The following is a 5,543-nucleotide window of genomic DNA, read 5'->3' as shown; positions in this document are numbered from 1 at the left end:
CACGTCACAAATCCCAGAGTAGACATACTAACAAGTTCACACACAAGTACAACAGGAGAGGTAAACATTCGTATCAAACTCAAGTTCACAGGACACATTCATATTCATAGCCAACATTCACAATCAACAACTCAAAAGATTAATATATACACAAGTTCAGCATGTCTAGGCATCCAAATGGTTGATAAATCACAAGACAATATTCATAGATAATTCACAAAAAGATTCAGATATACACATGTTCAGTATGTTTATGCATCCAAATGATTGAGATCACAACCAATATCATCCATGCACAAACTTTAATTACATAGGGTACATACTGGTAAATGGTGTTCAGTCGGAAGTACTTCTTGCTAAAATTAATGCTTGTACAAGTAAACTTTTGAGTACATAAGAGGCAGCACAGACAATCTGAACTTTGCTTGTAGGTTTATCCTCGAGATAGTGGCCTCGATGCTGAGGGAGGTTTGAGAAACTTGGCCACTACTTTTATCCAACAAGTTTACTGGCTCATCTTGGTCCTGTAGCTCGCCAAAATTCTACATTGCAGACAAGAAAGGAGGCGGTCGATAAAATGAACCACCCAAATTTTTTGTGCAGTTTAACTGAAATGGAACATCCCTGGCATGTAGACTAATTAAGTGCCAGATGAATATACGCGTCAACCAACTTTTCTGGAATCTTTAGACTCCATGCCATATAGTTCGCTACCATATGTGCCAATAACCAAAAGGCACAAGTTGGGACCAAAGACTGGACTGTGTTTTTCTGGGCTATGCGCCAAGCAATATTTTTGGCGTTCACTCTCCTAATACTTGGAGTTTGACAACTGGTTGATGCCGGTTGATACTCGAATGAATATAGGAACTTCTTCTTATCAACATCGATGCTTGTCTGAGTGAACTTTGGAGTACATAGCATCAGCATATGTATTTGTCCATCAGATCTTTTTGTGCAGTTCTACTAAAATCGCCTAATGTAATGATTTGCCTACGAGTCCAGGCTCCAAGTTACTCCTTTATGAAATCGGCAAACAGTAGCATAATACCAAATTACCAATACATATGACAAGCACAATAATCAGGATAAAGACCGGTACCAACCTTATGAGGTAGCATATCAATTACTATTTCCTTCGACTGGAAGCCGAGATAAGAAACTGACAAGAAACGAAGGAAGCAGTTGAGGCAATGAAGCACCCAAAGTTTGTGTGCAGTTCCACCAAAATCGAGCATCCCTGTTGGCACATATATTGAGAGAGTGAGATTACTGCAATAGTGAGACTAGTTGATGAAACATACAGTAACAAATAGAAGCACCCTCATTATCTTAATGGGTAAAGTTAGCAACATAGTAGTCTTGCTTAAACAAAGGTATTAGTTTATTTAATCAGTGCCAATTATCTCAACCCTCAAAGTATTGCCATGTATCATAGGTTGCAAAACTTTAACATGCAAAGATAAAGGAGTTTCTCATGACAGTAGCAACACAGTAGCACGATACAAATAGAGAGGACAACAAACTAATATGGATGAAGGCCTTAGGTGTAACGACCCGAACCTGATAAGATTCGATGTCTTTGTGCTCACTGTGCTCATCCCTGGATCGACTTGCTAGCACACACAGTACATATGAATATCAAATAACAAGTGCATCATTTATTACAACGTATGATCCAGAATTTATTAATTATTACAAACTGAATAGAACATAGCTAGCTTTATTCAATAATAACAGCGGAACGACAGCATAACAAACAATGAGTCCCATCAATATCCACTGGCGAAAATGTTGAGTGAAGACTCGCGACCCTACTGTATCTCACTGATCGTCTGAAAATCCTGCAACATGATAAGTTGCAGCCACAAGGGTCAATACATTGAATGTATTGGCAAATCACACTATATGATATAGCAAACCAACATCCACAAAGCAATGTATGACAAACAAAACGCACAAGTTAGTTTGGAGAAGAATGTCTTCACCTACCTCCACTACCTGAACTCACAACCGTCCCTAATTTACTCGCCCAAGATAACCCAAAGATTCTAAATAAACATGAGAAGAACTTCAGAAGTATCTCTCAAGTGCGCTCTGTCAGTGGCGTGTTCTCTAGGAACAATAGAGAGCTCTGCCAAGGACGCATTCACCTGATTTATGTTCCGAAAACTATACCTCGCGTCAAGTGCGCTCTATCAATGGTGCATTCTCTAGGGACAATAGAGCGCTCTGCGAGTGACGCATTCACCTGGTTAATAATCCCGAGCCTGCGGCTATAAACACTCACCGCTTTCAGGGAATACTCGACACAAACCCACGTTTACCATAGCAAGTTGAACACACCATCACATAACACAACCCATACCAACACATGACCACACGGGATACACATATCAAACCAAACATATATCATAGCATAAAAACCACACATGCACAGTAGAATATAGGATGAGCAAAACTAGAAGTGTAAACTTGCCTTGAAACGCTGTTGAAGTACTCTAACGATTAATTCCGATCCACTCGCACTCCGGACAATCTATACGATTAACGAAGGCACCGATAAATAAACCGTACTCACATAACACCACAATAAAGTCAGCAGCAAGGAATCCAAATAAAAACTTAAATAACAGAACATAGCAGTAGGTATATCTTATCTACATGCTAGTAGGATCACAATGCAAACAGAATCAACTAATTTGGATCAACGGTTTGAAAGATATGGCATCCGGAAGATTAAATTCAAATTTGAGCAAATTCAAATTTAAACAGTGCAAACATGTGCAAAGTTGGTATTGTGACAAAGTACTGGTTTTTGTGAGTGCATAGGAAAAAGAATCACCTAAATTGGATATGTAGACTAAAAGATATAGCTAAAAGAAGTTAGAGGAAAAATCTGAAAATAAAACAAAAGAAAACTCTATTCTGAAATTACTGCAGCTGTTACTGTGTTGTTTACTGTAGCTATGCAAAGTGTCAACTCGTGATTGCTGGAAGGATCTCCTGTGCGCTCGTGCTCACCGTGTACAGAGGAAAACGGCGGCGGTCTCGGGCGTGGGCGGCGGCGCTCCTCCGGTTGCTCCCCGGCGCAGGTGAGGGGATGGGTGGAGGCGGTGTTCGGCGGAGCGAGGTCGAAGTGCTTGGTTGGTTGCTCCCCTGTGCAAAACAAGATATGAGGGAGATAGAGGATATCAAAGCAAAGATAACAGAGGGGAGGGCATGTTCAGGGACCCTCTATCGATGACGGAAACGGCGATGGCGGAGGTCAACAGCGGTTGAACTCCGCGATATTGGGGCGCAGCGAAACAGCACAGGAAGACAAAATTTTGCCAAAAAAGGCAGAGGAGAAGATGGGGAATATTTGCGAGAAGAACTCGTGAAAGAACAGGAGTTCGTCCTGAGGAAAGAGACGACCTGGCGGGCCCAAGCGTCAGCGGGACAGTTGGAAAAAAACTGCGCGGTGGCTTCAGTCTGCGGTGCTGGTGGGCTTCGGCCCTGCTGCTCCGCTGCGCTCAGGTGAGCAGCGGATAGGAACGGCTGCGTACTGCGAGCCCAAATGAACAGTAAAAGCTTTCTAAAACTTTTATACCGCACAGGACAATTATTGGCAAAAAAATAGCGTATAGATAAATAAAAATATCAGAACACACATTAAAATATTAATACTAATATAAAATACCGTGCACATTTTTAAAACACAAATGCACTTAAAAATATTTTATGCAATACAAGCATATAAAGAGCATTAAAAAATCCTAATATAATCCAAATAATATTATAAACCTTTTCCAACTATATTTAACAAGGAAGAAGTCATGTTATCTCCACTCCAAATATTTTGCCTTGAGTTGAAAAACTCTTTGAATATTCAGAAAATTAAAAAATGCACAGAAATCATGATGAAAAAAATAATGATCCTATTAACATTCCAAATCTAAAAATTTGGGATGTTACATTAGGCCGGTACCAACCAAAGCAAAAAAGCTTATTCAAGTAGTCACGGAAGAGATGATTAAGCACTCACTGGAACCACTCAATAGTATATATTTTTGTGCACTTCCAATGTATGGTTGAAATCACTCTTATTTATCAGTGGTGAGATTATATTGAAAGATTATCAAGAACTTCCAACAGAGTTAAAGCACTGGCTGGGATACAGTTCATTGTATTCTCTTGTATAGTTCCACTAAAATGTACGATTGGCACAACATGATCCTTGTTTGCACAAGTAGGAACAAGGTGAAACCTTCATTATCTTAGTGGGAAAGGATAGAAAGACATTAGCATATTACTTTACAGTAGCATCAAATTCATGATGGACAATAAGCAAAACATTGCCTCATTGAACCAATGGCAATAAATTGACATGCAAAACAATAGCATTATTATGTCATGACACTACCAAGATTCCCTCCCTGCTCCACCACATGATTCACCTCCACAGACACACATACACATGTACATGATTCAACATAGGGTGCTACTAAAGATTTGTTTAACTCCGACGGGAAAATTAGGCAGCAATAAATTAGTGTTACTTAAGTACTCCTAATTAATTAAGTGACCATGCAGGAGAGACAACAGAAGTGGAAGGGCTCCCTGGAGGATCGTCTCACATGTAAGGGATACGTTGCCGGAGCCCTTCAATGGCCTTGACTGAGGCCTCGGCTTCAGCAAGATCACCTTGACACTTTTGATCATGTAGAGCTGGGTCACACATGCATCCAGAATCCAGTTAATTAGTATGATGTGTCATCAACCCAAGTACTACTTTGCTACATTTCTCTATCTATCTCTACTCTACTCTTATAAAAAAACAGAGTTGGTGATGATGGTGTGCCTGCCATCCTGCCCTATAGGCCGTCCGATTTATATCTGATGGATAGGAAGAAAACTATGGCAATTTTGCAATAAGATACGCACACCCCTCTCCACAATTTCAAATAAGGCCTTCCCTCGTTCATCCTTTTCTCTCACAAGATAAACTACTCATACAAATGCATCTTGATGTTACGTACAATGCACGGGCATCTTTCTAGTCTTCCAAGTAAATTAAGACTAGTAGCAACACAACAATACAATACCACTAGCAAGATGTCATGATAACATAGGACAGTACCATCGTGTGATCTTCTTCATTTCCTCCTTCTTATTCTTCTTCATCTTCCTCTTCATGCTCAGTTTCTCTTTCTCCTCACCAGTTGGTGAAACCAAGTACATGATTGGCCTTCTATTTTAGAATTGGTTTTGTCAGTGAGGGAGTACAAGTGTACTAGTAAACAATAGCATTATTTTATCATGGCAGTCACAAAATAGAGATGAACACATGCATTAAATATTATTATTACCTAAAGGAATGTTCTGGTGCCAATATGGATGATGAAGATTGGACCACAGATCTCCCTTTGTGCAGTTCCACTGAAATGAACCAACGGTTCCATTCTGACATTCCAGTTAAACAGCACAAAAGTCACTTCTTTTAAGAAGTGTTTTGTGTAGTGCACCAAAAGGTCGCAATAGCAACGAGGTGAAATGGATAT

The 5,543-nt window shown here is 39.9% G+C and overlaps 2 long non-coding RNA genes across 2 annotated transcripts; both read right to left on the bottom strand.

Annotated features, from left to right (window-relative positions):
* Positions 1-246: 246 nt before the first annotated feature.
* Positions 247-1,840, bottom strand: LOC125519819. Its single transcript, XR_007288332.1, has 3 exons — positions 1,564-1,840; positions 1,107-1,240; positions 247-542 (listed from the first exon to the last, which is right to left on the bottom strand). It is a non-coding gene; the product is annotated as an uncharacterized LOC125519819 (long non-coding RNA).
* A 636-nt stretch (positions 1,841-2,476) lies between these two features.
* Positions 2,477-3,411, bottom strand: LOC125519762. The gene is made up of 3 exons (XR_007288317.1): positions 3,235-3,411; positions 3,025-3,159; positions 2,477-2,539 (listed from the first exon to the last, which is right to left on the bottom strand). It is a non-coding gene; the product is annotated as an uncharacterized LOC125519762 (long non-coding RNA).
* Between the last annotated feature and the right edge of the window lie 2,132 nt (positions 3,412-5,543).

This window comes from Triticum urartu, chromosome 1, assembly GCF_003073215.2.
Source record: "Triticum urartu cultivar G1812 chromosome 1, Tu2.1, whole genome shotgun sequence".
Taxonomy (NCBI): domain Eukaryota; kingdom Viridiplantae; phylum Streptophyta; class Magnoliopsida; order Poales; family Poaceae; genus Triticum; species Triticum urartu.
Note: the sequence above shows the minus strand (reverse complement) of the source record. Positions and strands in the feature narration are given on the sequence as shown.